The following is a 17,379-nucleotide window of genomic DNA, read 5'->3' on the forward strand; positions in this document are numbered from 1 at the left end:
TTTTAGAACTAGGTTCCAAGTTCAACAAAAATATATTTGCTGATAAATTTGGGGAGCTTTTGACATCTTCATTATATTTAATCTTACTTCCCAGCAGCATGATATATCCTACTTTTCAGGGCTTCCTTATAATGTTCTTTTTAAATAAACTTCATTTCCTAATTGAGGGTTTTACACACTTTTTCTTTGATTTGTTCCTATTTACTTTACATTGTTGCTGCTATTATAATAGCATTTGTTTACAATTCCTTTTCCCAGCAGTTTCCTGCAGGTACATAGAAATGAAACTGAGTTAAAAAACTTATCTAGTAGCTTATTTAGCTCTTTTATAAATTTAATAATTTATTTTTGAATTCTCTTCTGTAACTTACCTAGAATATTATATAATCTGCAAATAAGAATGCTATTTCATTTAATCCTTATACTTTTAATTTCCTTTTATTGGCTGTTTATGTGAGCTACGCCTTCCAGTGTAATGGAAGTAATATAATGTAGTATAAGTAGTATAATGACCAGAAGTAGTGAAAACAAAGTTAAATAAACTTATCTTGTACCTGGTTCAAAGAAAATGCTTCTAATTTTCTACCATTAAGTATGATGATGCTTTAAATTATTCATTGGTAGTCTTTATTGTGTTAAGTAAATTCCTTTAAATTTATAATTTATTAAAGGTTTTATTTTAAAATGTGATCAGATGCCAACATTTCACAACTAAAAATAACTATTCAGAGAATTTTTTGGTTTTTCTCCGTTAACCCATAAATGTAGTGTTCTAGTTTGCAAGATGCCGGAATGCAATCCACCAGAACTAGAATGGCTTTTGAAAAAGGAATTTAATAAGTTACAAGTTTACAGGTCTAGGGAAGTGAAAGTGTCCAAATTAAGGCACCAACAAGAGGGTGCCTTCACTCAAGAAAGGCCGATGGGTCAGGAGCACCTCTGTCAGCTGGGAAGTCACGTGGCTGGCATTTGCTGGTCCCTTGCTCCTGGGCTCCAGTGCATTCACTGTACTTGTGGGGTTTCCTCACTTTCCTTCCCAGGGATGGATTTCATCTCTTGGCTCTCTCCAGGTTCTGGCTTGCTTAACATCTCATAGCAATGCCTGCTGGGCTTCAAGCATCTCCAAACATCTGTGTGTCTGTTCTCCACGTGTCCACATGTGTCAGCTCTGCTGTGAAGTTTATGCTTCTGTTATTTCTGACTCTCTCCAAAATGTTTCCTCTTTTAAAGCATCCCAGTAAACTAATCAAGACCTACCTGGAATGGGTGGAGTCACATCTCCATCTAATCATAGGTCGTACCTACAAGTGGGTGTGCCGCAAATTGTGGAGATAATCTAATAAAATTTTTCTAATAAAAATGCATTATTGAATCAGGATTAAAAGAAGCAGCTGCCTCCACTAGATTGGATCAGGATTAAAACATGGTTTTTCTGGGGTGCATAATACTTTCAAACTGGCACATATCATAACTTATATTAATAAATTCTCTAATACTGAACTAATTTTGCTTTTTGGAAGTAAGTTCATTTAGTTACAATGCATTATATTTTCTCCATATTAGTAGATATGGTTTGCTAATATTTTTACTGAAATTTTTGTCATATTGTTCAGGAGTGAACTGACCTCCTGAACATTTTTAATCCTCTTTTTCTCTTTTAATAGTGTCAAAGTTAAATTAGTCTCATGAAATAAGTTGGGGATTGCTCCCTTTTTTCAGTTTTCTGGACCATTTTATATCAAATTGGAAAACACTTGTAAAATTCAACTGACCTAGTGGTTTTCTCTTATGCGAGGGGAAATTTAGAGCCATTGGTTGAATTTCTTAATTGATTAATTAATAACTATGTTTTTTATTTCTTTTTGAGCTATTTTTGTAATTTTAATTTTTCTGTGAATTTTTCCTATATTTTAAAAAGATCAACATAAAGATGCTTATAGCATTCTTTTGTTATTCAATCTTTTCTGAATTTTGTTTATTTTTTCTTTTTTTCAGAATCAAACTTGCAAAACATTTGTTTTTCTTTTCAATTTCTTAGCTTTGTGAATCCTCTAATTAAATTTTATTTTATTTTCATTATTTTCTATTCTTATCTTTTATCATCCCTTCTTTTCAGAGCTTACTGTATAATTTTTTCTAATATCTTATGTTGATATTTTATGCAACTTTTAATTTGAGAGATATATTTTATGTCAAATATTATGCATTTAAAGTATTGTGTATGCTATCAATGTTTGCACTGATGAAATGTAACTTTTCCAATCAATTCTTTGCCTAACATTCCTTCTTGCACTCACTCCTCCTTTTTAACACCATTTTTTTCTTTCTTCAATATATTCTTAAGCAATTCTTTAGTGATCATAAGTTTTCTATAAATTCTACTTTCTATTTTACTGAAAATTGACTTTTCTTCAGTGTTGTGCCTGCCTGGTAGAGTATATTTTTCTGGGTATCAAATTCAAGACATTTAATTATTTTCTCTCAACACTTTGAAAAAGTTTTTCTAGTAAATTGTGATTTTGATTTTTGCTATTGAAAAGTCAGATAATCTGACCAATTTTCATTCTTTGTGGATAATCTTTCATTACCCTGTGATTCCTATTAAGATATCTATTGTTCTAAGGGTTTCATTGCCATGAATCTGGGGTTGCTTGCTTCCCCTTAGCTCATCCATGAAAGCTCTAGGATTACCTTTTGCCATACTGGATGTTGCCTAAGCACAAACTCTTTGCAAATTTTTCTGTTCAGTGAGAATCCAATAATGTGTGAATGATTGTTCTTTCAGATCCAGGACAGACATTTATGACAAATCAGAAAACTATGTGATATTTTCAATCAGGCCTTATCTGTTCAAGAACAAAAATTAAACCTTTTAAAAATCATTGAATTTAACAGCACATTGCTGAAATCCCTTCCTTTTAGTGCATCAATATTTTAGCTGTATTTTTTAAACTTTGAAAATAAATTTTGGGAATCCATCTATTTAATCCTTCAGAATTATCTCCCATATTTTACTTTTGCTATAACCGTCTCCGAAAAACATAATGAGCTTTCATTTATCTGGAATCATTGTGAATTGCATGTTATATTGAAATATATTTCTGAGCTAACTGAAGATTGTTCAGTTATTTATTTAAATATTTTTAACTAACAACTTTTATATAAACTTAAGGTATAGTACACACTTTCCTACAGTAAGAAAGAAAACACAGCACATATAAGTTAACCATATCTTGCTGTCTTAAGATAATTATGAACATTAATTATTATACTCTTTCCTTATGCAGTCATGCGTTCTGGAACCATTGCGATGGGTTTGTCAATGAAAGGCTATAGTCTTTCAAAGACTAAATAGAGATGTTATGCTTTTTGGATTCCTGATTTATTTTTCACCAGCTTATTTATTTATTTTTTTGCCTTTTGCCTTTTGCCTCCATTGGCGTACTTAAAGTATTCACTCCCTTTACTGGTTGTTGGTGTAACTGCCCTAAAAGTTCTATTCTCTTTTTAATTTGATGTTTCTAATCCACTTTGAGTTGGAAAACAAGATAATCAAATTTATTTTTACTTTGTTTGTAATAAAAATTGGGCAGTTTGAGCAATTAAAGATAAAATTTTTAAGTATCAATGCCTACTCAATATGACATCTACTTTGACAATATAAAAATTCTGCTTAATTGTTCTCCTCAGTCTCTGCTCATGAGGCTGGAGATGAGGAAAGTTCATGAATAGGATAACTGCACAATATGATAAGAAAAATTGTAAAGCTATGTCTCCTCATTACTGACTTTGGTAACACTACAAGAAGTCCACCTACTATAGATAGGAAGTTAATTGTCCAGTCCTTGTTCAAGCATTAATGATGCCTGGAAAGACCTTTACTAGGTAACAGCCTTTAATGGACTCCTCCGGTTTCAGTATGGAAACACAATGGAAATTCCACCACAACTGTAACCATAAGGAAGAGCCCTGTGCATTATTGCAAGCCTAAGGAACAAAGACCTAAACAAGGACAAAGCTTATCATGCCAGAAAAATGGGTCGCAGATGTGACAGTGCAGGGTAAGGACAAACTATAAATATAATGCCCACCTCTGGACTAAGAAATTGATTTTCACAAACCTTAGTTTAGACAATATTCACTCATCATCAGAATGCTGTGGAGTCGAAGAAATATAACATTTCTTGAATCCAAGAAACTTTTTACTTCTAGCCTTTGTTATTTTCAAAAAGATATCTCACGGTTCCCAGGCTGTGCACATTTCTCCCAGATAGACCCTTCTGCAGGGTTGGAGCACTTGCTCCATCAGAGGCGTGGGGGCTGATGAGTCACCTGCCAGAAAGGTAGCATCCATTTTAAGAGGTGCCAACATGGTGCTAACATGCTAACACAGTTCTATCTTAGGCATTTGCCATTGTTGGTTAAGCAACATAGTTAAGTGATGTGGAAATTTTATGTCATGAAAGTTTACTGAAAAATAATTAGTTGTGATCATTCAATAATAAGGCAATTCGGAATGACTGACAGTTATTTGCTATTTCAGCAGAATCCCCTAGGTAGCAGATAAGGGCATATGCCCTTAGGTAAAAAAAGATTTACCTAAGTGTAATTCCTATTGTTGGATCACTGTTGAATAAACGCATTGCTTGTATTTTCCTTTCATCAGAAAACTTAGGCAAGTTAAACATGTTATTGTGAATATTTTTTAAAAACTTTGTATTTTGAAATAATTTCAAACTTATTAGACAGTTGCAGAAATAATACAAACCAGAAAGCTTCAACATACCCCAAATCCCCAAATACACATATGCACCAATTTTAGCACTTTGAAATATTTGTTGTACCATTTTGTCTATCCCTCTATCAATCAATCATCTATCTAATCATCTGTTTTTTTGAACATTGGAGAGAAGGTTATACTTATCATGCTTCTTGAACACATACTCCTTCCTTGTACATTTCCTAAAAACATGGATATTCACTTAAGTAATCAACTCAATTGCAGTTATCAAGCTCAGGGAATTTGCCACTGACACAAAGTTTATATTCTATATCCTATTTTTTTCATATGTCCCAATAATATCCTTTTGAGTCTTTTCTCCTTCATTCTTAGATTCCATCCATGACCATATATTGCATTTTAAGTATCATTGCTTCTTTAGCTGCTTTTTTATTTTAAATTGTGGAAATATATCTACAACATAAATCTTCTCATCCCAACCCTTCCCAAGCATAAGATTTAGTGGATTAATCACATTCACAATATTGCAGCACTCTTACTACCATCCATTAGTAGAACATTCCCTTCTCCCAAACAGAAACTCTATACTCATTGACCCTGCTCCCAGCCCATGGAAACTTGCACTTTACTTTCTCTCTCTATGAGTTTCCATTTCTCTGATAATTTTCTTTGTTTTTATCATGGAGCTTAAATCTAACATTCTAAATTTATAACAATTTCATTTGGTTTGATACCAACTTAATTTCAATATCATACACACAATGTTCCCATATCCCTCTATTACCCCATCTTTATGTAATTCTTGTTACAATTACATATTTATACATTATGAATCCAAAGCCATTACCTTTTGTGCATTTGCCTTTTAGATCCTAGAGGAAATAAAAGTGGAAATAAAATATAATACTACTGGTGTTTTTATTTGTCCATCATTACCTTTATTGCAGATCTTTATTTCTTCATGCGGCTTTGGTCAGTTGTCTAGTTTCCATCCTTTCAAAGGTGAAGAAATCCTTTTAACCTTTCTTGTATGGCCAATCTACTGGTGATGAAGTCTTTCAGTTTTTGTTAATCTGGAAATGTCTTAATCTCTCCCTCATTTTTAAAAGTCAGTTGTGTTGGATACAGAATTCTTGGTAGGTAATTTTTTGCTTTCAGACTTAAACATGTCATCCCAGTGCCTTCTTGCCTTGGGATTTCCAATGAGAAATCAGAAGTTACGCTTATTGAGGCTCCCTTATACATGACATGTTGCTACCCTCTTGCTGCTTTCAGAATATTATATCTCTTTGGCATTCAAGAGTTTTGTTCCAATATGTTTCAGTGTGGATCTACTTGGGTTTCTTCTGTTTAGAATTAGTTGAGGTGCTGGGGTGTGTATATTCATGTGTATATTCCCATAAAATGGGAAGTTTTCAGCCATAATTTCCTCAGATATTTTCTCTGTTCCTTTCTCTCTTTCTTCTCCTCCTGGGACTCCCATAATGTGCATATTGGTATTGCTGATGGTGTTCCATGGTTTCCTTAGACTCTGTTCACTTTTCTTTCTTCTTTCTTCTTTCTACCCCTCAGATTGAATGACTTAAATAGTCTTATCCTCAAGTTCACTGATTCTTTCTTCTGTCAGCTCCAATGTGCTGTTGGACCCTCCCAGGGAATTTTAATTTTTGTTACTGTGGTCTTCAGCTCTGTTTATTTCCTTTTGATAATTTCTGTGCCTTGATTGATATTTTCTTTGTGTTATGCTATTGTTCCCCTAATGCCTTTACATCTTTGTCCATGTTTTCTCTTAGCTATTTGGGCATATTTTGGACCACATTTTGATTTTTTTAAGTCTTTGTCTGGGATGTCCCAAGTCGCCTCCTCATTGATGCTTTCTCATTCTTTAACCTTCTTTTCATGGGCCATCAATTACTTTTTTTTTAATTGTTTTTTAATCTTTTGTTGAAATCTGGACATTTTGATATTCTAACATGCTATTGTTGGAATTTAGACTCTGAATTATCTGTTCCTTAAGCTTGTATCCACCTATTTTTTATAACACAGATATCTTTGAATGCCAGGAGCTAAGAAAAAAGAAACACTTTCCCCAGTCTTTGCAGATTCACCTGTGCAAGTGCTCTCTGTCAGAATTTAGCCATAGAATGAATTAGTAGAAAAGTTCTGGGCAAACACATAGGGTCTTCCCTGGTCTTTTCTGTTCATGATCTTGCCTTGGGCATGCATGTGTAGCCCTAGGAATTCCCTCATTTACATGGATATGAATGTTCCCTCTTCCCGAGAGAACAGTTTCCTTATGGTTCTGTATGTCATTATACTGCATGTCCTACAGCCCTTCATCCCTTGCCCAGGCATCTACAACTTGACTGGTCTCCCACACCATGCTGTAGGGGATCTCTTTCAGCTGCCTTCTGCACACAGGCCAAGTTCTGGGATGGCAAGCTTATGACAAGTGGCATGGTTTGGTCCCTCAGTCCTCCACTAGGTAGATTGGGCAGTCTCCTAGTGTGTCCACAAGGATTAGTCTGCTCCTTTAGAACCAGGACCAGGGACAATGATAGGAGGCACAGATTGGCTCTGCTCTGAGTTGATGAGAGAATAGAGCAGGGCCAGCCAGGGCGCCACAAAATCCTATCATTTTTAAGTTGCCTTTTTCTTGATGAGGCACTCCCCCTGTTACTTTTAGGCAGCTTTGAGAAAAATAATTCTGCCATTTCTTGCTGGTTGTTCAAATATTTTGTGGGGCGTAGAGCCCTGGATCTGTCACCTTGTCTAGGGCAGGGTCCTACGGTGATGTTTAAAATGTATAAATTATGAATTTGTAATATCAATATCATTATTTCATTCAGAGAAATACTCTTACAGTATTATTACTTTTAAGTTTTAAATTTACAACTATATCCAATTAAAAAGATCTTAAACTTAATCATTTCAGATACTCATTTACAAAGGTACGTCTTTCTCTGAATACCTGTCATTTTATTTAGCTTAAAATTTTTTCCTTTCACCTTTTTTTCTCACTTGTGGAGGGGTTAAGTTGCCATTCTCATTTTTAATTTTATTGTATTCCCACTTAATATAAGATGACATATTTTTGCAATTGTCAAATATTTTCCTAGTTTGAGCAAAGATATGTTGTGTTAAATTTTAAGCTACTTGAAGTTTAGTATGAATATACTGGCATACACACACAAAAGAAAATGGAATCTAAATATTAAAACAAGTCTTATATTTGTAAAGTAAATGTCAGGATTGGTTCTTTACTTAATAATGGTGATAAATACATGATGTATATATTCTAAATATGACAGAATTGTCAGCTTACTTCATGTAAGAAGCATTGATATAATATATTCTCTATTACTCAAGTTGAATTCATGGTGCTGGTCACTCAGACTCCATTAGCAGATGTTTGTTATTATTATGGGTGATACATTGTGCCTACTAGGCCAAGAGAAGCATTGAGAATGAGGAATAAGAGAGTTCTAGGACAAACCTAGAGGAGGTGTGAGGAAAGAATAAAATCCGCAGCAGAAGATAAACTCAAAGCACTGGATAGAATAAAGGCAAGTCATGACAAGCAGCTTAAGAAGAAGACTAAACATTTTGAGCAAGCAAAGAAAAGTCAGGACCATGTGTGTGGATGAGAGAAGCATCTGTGCTAGGCTAGTCAAGTGTGAATCCCAGTGTCAACCAAAGAAGAATCATCTAGCTAGCCCCTATCTTTAACTTCCCTGTTAGGGTATCTGACTCATTAACCTGTGTACGGCATTGAGGCATCCTCTCTAAGTCTATGTACTGTCATTCAGACCCCCAACTCTTTTTTGCATTCTTAATCTTACCCTAATCCCACTCAGATATAAAAATAAAACTCTCATTTGTGAATACAGGCAGTACCCAAGTTAGGATGATTTGTCTATAGGGTGTTAAATCAATTTATCATGCCATAATATTTTTTTATAGGCAAGAGGTACACACACGGATTTATAATCCCAAAGCCCTCCTTCCTGATGCATTTTCTAGAAGAGCTTCCAAATCAATTTGAGTCTATATTATCTTGCCACCACTATGACAGAATCCTTAGAAATGTCATAATCGCAAGCATTGGTTAATAATGTCAAAGAAGGAAGGATGGGACTAGGTTAAGCTTAGGGAAGTTGAGAGGTGTGTAGAAAGAATTGTTGAGTTCAAACAATGTGACCTTTGTGGGTTATAATCTGTCTATGAACATTTAGAAAAATAAATCCCCTTTAGGTAAATAAAGTCTACCAGCTTTCATGGTACAATTTAACAAGCGCTTTAAAATGAGGTATTCTGACTGAGTCGAGTCAGTTCTAATAGCCATCTAAATCTTTTTCTCCATAAAGCCTCAGTTTCTCTTTAAATACCTATTAGCACCGACAGACCTGTATCCTACATGGTATTGCTCAAAGTGTGAGTCTAACTTCAGCAGCATTCATTCTCTCTGGGAATTGTTAAAAATGGAAAATTTGAAGCCCTGCCCCAGACCTATAGAATCAAGAACTTCAGGTATACTTCCAGCAATTGTGGTTTAACAAGACCTCCAGGTAAACTGGTTGCTCACTGAAGTCTGAGAATAGCTGTTCTAACACACAAAAAGACCTCCTATGGAGTACAAATGGAGAGCTCTAGCTGGGGGAACTAAGAAGTGACAGACTGCAAGAGAGTTGTTACTACCTCTAGGTATTGATGAGGGAAAAGGGAAAACAAAATGGAGAAAAGGAGTAGTGAAGTACAGGGTATAATAATTCAACCAACCACACCTGCTCTAGAATGGTGGCTTCATGATGGCAGAAACTAAGTCTCCCTTTTCTGACTCTGTTATCCATAAAGCTTGAAACAATGTCTAGCATATAATAGGTGTTGGAGAAGTGGAGGATGCACTCAGGGATCATCTTCCAGCCCCCCCCCTACTACCCTCCCTTTCCCCTCTTAATTGTTCATCTGCAGGTGTATATTACATTTCCACTCTTGTCTATTTGCATGCAGGTGTTTATGTTTCCATTTATGCTTGTTTGCATGCACATGCTCAGTACATTTTTATTTCACAAGAGACCACAGGCAGCAGGGGGAGATGTTAAATCTTAAACAGTCCCATTCGCTTGCAAGTACACCATGGTGGCTCATTGGCAGAGTCCAACCGCACCCAACCACCTGGAGTATATAAAAGCTTAGCACTTAGTTGGTGCAGGTTTCCCTTAGCTCCAATGCAAAGACAGGTGTGCAGAGCCATGGAGCAGCTGGTCTTCTTGGGGGGCCAGCCAAGGCAGGACTTTTCCCCTGCTCTTTTAGACCCTTTGTGCTGTGCAAGCAATAAAATGGTCATTTGCTTGGAGCCCTTCTTATGCCTGAGCCTGTGTTCCCATGATGTACGGTATAACAACTTGCTCCACGGTGGGCACTGAGAAATATCAAGTAAATAAATAAAGGCAAATTTCACTGCAAGTAATTGGGGTTATTCATGTATTTCAAAGACAAGCATTTTTGGAAAACAGTCTGTTCTCTTGCTGCCTAGCAGAAGGAAGATCAGAATGAATCCTTTCTGAAGGAGGCAGATCTGAGAAGAGGGAACTCAAATGGAGCTGATCCATGCCTGTTATTTAATTTTCCCCTTTGTACCAATCATATAAATTATTCCGTCATCCTTGGCAGGAGCAAGTGAAGGTATGAGGAATCACTAGGAATTTTGTTTGAATGTACTTCTCTCACATGATAATAAACAACTGTGATTAATGTTTCTTAAATTGTTTGATTAAAAATGGTTGCATTGTTTACTGTAAAATACAATAAAAACACTTCTAGTGTGTACTGTTTGTTATAATTATGCACCTATGAAGTCATCCCACAATCAAAACAGTGAAAATGCCACAATCCAAGTGTTTTATTGCACCCCTTTGTAATCCCAGTCTCTCATCCCTCTCTGCATTCCTTCCATCCCCAAGTGATTATGATCGCTCTTTTGTCATGACAGATTAGTTAGCATTTTCCAGAATTTTATGTACATGAATTATAGGGTGTGCACTTTTTAAAAATTTGACTTATTTGACTCATCGTACTAATGCTTTGACTCATCCACATGTCATGCACAATAATCAATTGCTTTTTTATTGAGAGGCTGTATTCATTGTATGGCCATGCCAGAATTTGTTTAATTATCTGTTGATGGGTATTTGGATAGTTTCTAGTTTGGGGCAATTATAAACAGAGTTGCTATAAACATTGCTGTCCAAGTCTTTCTGGGAACAGATGCTTTTATTTTTCCTGGGTAAATACCTGGAAGTAAAATGGCTGGATCATATGTCATATATGGCTGTTTCACTTTTTAAGAAACTGCCAAAATACATTACAAAGTGATTGTTTTACCCACTTTTTACCATAGTGCTTGACAATTCCAGTTGCTCTATATCATTGGCAACACTTGGTATGACCAGTCTTTTTTAATATTAGTCATTCTCACGGGCACATACTGGTGTCTTATTGTGGTTTAAGTTCCCATTGTCTAATGTCTAAAACGTTGAGTATCTTTGCATATGTGCATTTGTGATTCAAATCTACTCTGAAGTTTGTGTTTAAATCTTTTGTCCATTCTAAATTTGTTTTTGTCGTGTTTTGAGAGCTTTTTATACATTCTAGATAGAAGTCCTTTGTCAGATAATGCAGCTTGTAAATGTTTTTTTCCAAATATGTGTCTTAAGTTTCATTCTCTTAGCAGTGGTTTTTGAAGAGCAGAAATTCTTAATCTTGATGTTCAGTTTATAAATTGATCTGATTTTGTTGGCTTGATTTCCACCCCCTCCATTATGAGTCTTATTTTGCTCATTTTTGATTGTATGTCAAACATTGTGGATTTTTACATTGTTAGGTGCTGGATATATTTGCATCGTTATAAATATTTGGGGGCTTTGTCCTGGCATGTATTTAAGTTATCTGGAAATGGTTTGATCCTTTTAAGTCTTATTTTTAAGCTTTATTAGACAGGATCAGGCTGTAGTTAGCCCTGTGGGAAAACCCTCTGAGTTCTCTTCTTGAGGCCTCCTGAATTATGAGGTTTTCCATATTGACTAGAGGGGGACAGAAGTTATTCTGGCGACAGCTCACTTTAATATTTTGGGTAGTTCTTTTCTTGGTGTCAGGGACCTTCTTCTCGGTATATGCTGATCCATTCTAGATCTCTAGAGTGTTTTCTCTTCAAATCTCTCTCTTCTTTGGTGCTGTGTGAATGAACTCTGGCTGGTCTCTCTGGACATTCATCTAAATCTCTTCACTGTCTGTTCTGTCTGAGGTTGTCCTCCATATGCTATGCCCTGTATATACACTTCCTTTGTTCCACATTTTTTTGGAATCAATGTCCTTTGTGTTCTGCAGTCCTGTGCTTAAACTTTTGTTGAACATGTTCTTCTTTCATTTTTTTGGTTGAGAGTAAAGGGTAAATCCAGTCACTTCTTACTGTTTCCAAGATGAGCTTACTCATTTTCTAATATTAAAAATAAGGGGAATTATAGAGACTCATAAATATTATATATGATATAATGGTTTTAGTTCTGTATCTCATTTAATTGATTTATAAACACTTTAACAAAGTATATAAGTGATCCTTTATATATGTTACATACATTAAGTGTTTGCCTTGGTAATTACACTGAAGTATTGACCTTAGTCACAAAACATAAATGTCTCATAAAATATAAGAAAAACTATTAAAATTAACGTTTCATCTCTAACAGACTTACATTTATAAAGAATGATATTCCTGGACAGCTACTATGTATAAAATCATGTAGGTCATCCATGTGTTGAAAAAGACTAGAAAACCAAATCAGTCTAAAACATCTAAAGATGTAAGATACAGAAAATTCAGTATTTCTTTTAAAACCAGTTTTCCATGCAGTGGAGGAACAAACCATCCTCTAACACAGAACCCAGGTGCAGGGGTGCCACAAATGAATGATGAGGATAGATTAGATTTGGATCCTTGCAGCCTTGATGTGGTTTGGAAGGGCTGGAGCAGGGTGAAATCTGCAAGAGAATTCCCTCTAGCTGTAATAAACCTCAGTTTACACAGTGCTTCTTACAAATGTTATCTTTCTCTTTTTTTGTGCCATGACACAGTCAGGACACACTGCTCTAGCGGTTACAGGTTTTTCTTCTGTTTGTTTTATCTTCTCTAATGCTGTGCTGAATTTATAACTTTGTCTTGCTTTTCTTTCTTCCAAGTGCGGCCAGCTTGCTTGAAAAAAGAGTTTAGCTAATGGAAAAGAAGAATAGGTTTCCTGTTACTGCCTTTATTTCTGAACTTTATTGCTTCAGGGAGATTTTAAGATGCAAATTCTATGTATGTGTTTTGACTAATACACATCTATAGTGGTATAGTTTGGGTATATTAACAATGTAAATCAATATTGCCTATGTTTTTGTTTAAGTAAATTTTATCTTTTAAGTTTTACTATGAGAATTTATTTTATGACAGATATGACACCCTTTGTAAATATATAAGTAGATGATTATAATGACTATAATATCCTTTCCTGTCCTGTGTGTAGCTTTCTCTTTAGAAATCTGTAAGTAAAATGCAGTTTGTATTTTCAGCAAAGAAGAAAGCGTACATCATGATAATTATGAAATGAGAGGATTTTTTTATTCAACTCTTGTGCATTTTCAAATATGAGCCTTATGGAATAGACATTCCATGCTACATTTCACAAGTGCTTTATATTAGCTAGCTATGATCTGTTTATAGATGTGGTCTGCGACATTTAAAAAAAAGCCAACTTTTTAACTTTTTTATTAATTTTACTTACACATGTTCCATATCCATTAAACATACACCTCCCCCCTTTCTCCTCTTCTGTTGGCAATGTTTTACTTACTTTTGTGTCTTGGGGATTTGTTATTTCTAGACATATCTTTTAAGTGACTGTTCTAGTTTGCTAGCTGCCAGAACGCAATATATCAGAAACGGAATGGATTTTAAAAAGAGGAGAATAATAAGTTGCAAGTTTATAGTTTTTAGGCCATGGAAGTGTCCCAATTAAGGCAAGTCTATAGAAATGCCCAATCTAAGGCATCCAGGGAAAGATACCTGGTTCAAAAAGGCCAACGAGGTTCAGAGTTTCTCTCTTAAGTGGAAAGGCACATAGAGAACATGGCATCATCTTCTAGCTTCCTCTCCAGGCCTCTTGCTTCATGAAGCTCCCCCAGGGGCGTTCTCCTTCATCTCCAGATGTTGCTGGCTGGTGGACTCTGCTTCATGGCTCTCGCCATTCTGTCATCCTTCTTTACTCTTTCAAAATCTCCAGCTTTCACCTCTTTTATAGGATTTCAATAAACTAATCAAGACCCATGTAGAACAAGTAGAGAATGACTCCATCTAATCAAGTTTAATACCCATACTTGATTAGGTCATATCTCGGTGGTGATAATCTAATCAAGTTTCCAACATATAGTACTGAATAGGGATTAGAAGAAACTGTTGCTCTCACAAGATTGATTAGGATTAAAACATGGCTTTTCTAGGGTACATAAATCCTTTCAAACTGGCTCTGTGACTTTATGCCATATTGTCCTTAGGTTCCTTGCTTATCTCCGCATAATGTTTTCAAGGTTCTTCCATGTTGCAGCATTTACCAAGACTTCATTATTTCTTATGATTGAATATTATTCCATAGTGTGTATGTACAGCATTTTCTTTATCAATTCATTTGTTGATGGACACTTGGATTGCTTCCATCTTTTGGCTATTGTGAATAATTCTATTATAGATATTGGTGTACAAAAATCTGTTTGATGTTCTGTATTCAATTTTTTTGGTATAGTTATAGAAGTGTAATTGTGGCTCATACGATAATTCTATATTTAACTATTTTAAATACTGCCATATTTTCTGCATTGGTTATACCATTTTACATTCTCACCTACAATGCCTTTGAGTTCCAATTTCTCTGTATCCTCTCCAACTCTTTTTTATTTTTTTAATAATAGCCATCCTAGTGGGTGTGAAATGGTACCTCGTTTTCATTTAACTACGTTTCCCTAATGACTAATTATGTTGAACATCCTTTCATGTGTTTTTTTGGCCATTTCTCTATCTTTTTTGGAAAAATGTCTATTCAAGTCCTTTGACAATTTTTTAATTGGGTTGTTTGTCTTTATGTGGTTGTGTTGTAAAAATTCTTTACATATTCAGATATTAAACCCTTATCAGATAGATGGTTTGCAGCTATTTTCTCCCAATGTGTGCAAGTTGTCTTTTCACTTTCTTGATAATGTCTTTTGTACAAAAATTTTTAAATTTGATGAGGCCGAATTTTTCTACTGTTTCCTTTGTTGTCCATACTCTTGGTGTCATATTTGAGAATTTATTGTCAAATTCTGGTCATGAAGATTCGCCCCCTCTGTTGTCTCCTTTAGCTCTTAAATTTAGGTCCTTGATAATGTTTTGAGTTAATTCTTGTCTATGGTATGAGATAGAGGTCTAACTTCATTCTTTTTAATGTGGATTTCTGTTATTGCCAGCACCAATTGTTGAAAAGACTATTCTTTCTTCATTGCATGTTCTTAACACCCTTGTCAAAAATCAGTCAGCCATCAATGTGTGTGTCTACCTACCCCTCATGGACTGGGAGAACTAGGCATGGGTGCAGCAGCTGGGATCTGGCAATGCTTTGGTTCAAGTGGGCCCAGGACCTGTCCCCCAAGCTGGGAGAATAGGACTGTCCAAACACAGAGCCTTGCCTCAAAAGGTTGGATTCATGGACTCCTCCTCACTATATGGTTAGGTCTACTGTGGAGAGAGCAAAGGCCTCTGAGGCAGGAAATTGTCCCATGTCTGGCCAGTCACGTCCCCTCACTTCACCACTGTTTCATTTTCTGTAAATTGGGGCTAATGACAATTACCCCCATTAGGGGTTAGTTATGGGTGTGATAATTAATTACTATCATTTATTTATTGAACAATTGCATTGTGCCAAGCCCTCTGCTAAGTATTTTGCTTTTATTTCACATTATCTCCCAAACAATTTTATGAGTGTGTATCCAGTCATTAGCTAGGCCACAGAGCTTTCTGATGTCACTCTCATTGAGAGTGTAGGTAGTGAGGTAATGGTAGTGGCTTTGATGTCACTCTCACTGGGTGTGTAGGTAATGAGGTAATGTTGATGGCAGGTGTATGGTGCTGATTTTCTTCTTGGAGGTCCTGACTTGGGTTTCTCCATACCTATCAGACAGTGGTAGCAACCAGCTTCTGGGCACTGTTGTGTCAGGAAGTGACGCATCTGCACTTCATCTGGGGCATGTGAACCGCCTGGTGGGCCAACTGATCCCCCATCTATCAAAAGGTAATGATGAGGAGGCTGAAGAATATGGGAGACTCCACACCTCAGGGGGGTGTTGAACCCAGCTTAGTCATGTGCTTGACATCCAGTGCCTACCCAAAAGACAAGCAGACCGAAGAGTACAGTCCAAATGCACACCTGAAATCTGAGATTTCACCTGCTTCCCTCCTAGCCCCAGACTAATTAACGTGCAGCTCAAACTCCTCAGTGACACTGAAGAGCTGGCTGTGGCAGGTCTATAGGCTACTGTGGGTGCCTTGAAGAGCAAATCCTTCTCAAGACTAGAAAGCCAGATGAAACTGATTAACCGGGCTGCCTGCTGCAGGATCCAGCTCACACACTGCATTTACTGAAACTTTTCCAAAGCTGTGATCTTCTGCCAGGCTCAACCCCAGAGTCAGTTGTTCCAGGTCTCCAGCCTCTCTGGGCCCCTCCTTGGGCACCGAGTGACCCAGCCTTGGCAGTGAAGTGGATAGTCTTATGGTGTCTGCATCTGTAATGCTCTTGAGAGTGGTCCGGTGCTTACAAATCAACTACTGCCAGTTCTTCACAGTACCAGCTGCTATCTCCCTGGTAGGTATCACTGTCTACTTAAGCTTCCTAGTATTTCAGATGTATGGATAAGGCATAGGGAGAAAATGAAAGGCATGGTCTTCCTCTTTTATAAGCTTCCCCCTTCTCTAGCCAGAGCTGGGTCCAAGGGCCTTGGAGAAGGGAACAGGATATAGGAGACAGGAACAGGGCATGCCTTTCATGTCCACAAGAGTACATATGTATCCTCTGTACAAACACAACTTGAGTAGAAATAAGGAAAGCATACTACCTTTTATTTTCTTTTTTTTTAAAGGATCCTGAAGGAATTCAGAACTGATGGCCCAGCTCAGTGGATAGTCTGGGCTCTGAGGATTCTCTCCCTGCTGTGGTCTTAGCTTTCCCCAATCCTGCATATCTGCGTTTCAGTCCTGCATGCCAGGGCAGTTCAGCATGGTCCCAGAGTACTTCTGTAGGGAACTTGCAGTGTAAGGGAATTGAGACACAAAGCCAAGCCTCTACTGTTGGGAGAGGCCAGGTGAGAGCTCGTCTACTTATAGCCTGGCGGTGTAAGTAAGAGACAGCACTGGCCCTCAGCCTTTGTCCTGCCCTGCCCTGCTCTAAGGAGCCTTGGATGTGAAGCACTGAGCCCAGGTCCCTGCCTCCAAACTTCCATTTTGTAGTTGGAGTGTTGGGGGAGCAGGGAGGGAAAGAGGCCACCCTCCACCACCACCCCACATTTGGATTAGAATTTCA

At 36.7% G+C, this 17,379-nt stretch overlaps 1 pseudogene; it reads left to right on the forward strand.

Annotated features, from left to right (window-relative positions):
• The first annotated feature begins 15,673 nt into the window (after positions 1 to 15,673).
• LOC143665141 (transmembrane and ubiquitin-like domain-containing protein 2 pseudogene) lies at positions 15,674 to 16,716 on the forward strand (annotated as a pseudogene).
• Positions 16,717 to 17,379: the final 663 nt, after the last annotated feature.

The sequence above is a fragment of the Tamandua tetradactyla genome, chromosome 21, assembly GCF_023851605.1.
Source record: "Tamandua tetradactyla isolate mTamTet1 chromosome 21, mTamTet1.pri, whole genome shotgun sequence".
NCBI lineage: Eukaryota > Metazoa > Chordata > Mammalia > Pilosa > Myrmecophagidae > Tamandua > Tamandua tetradactyla.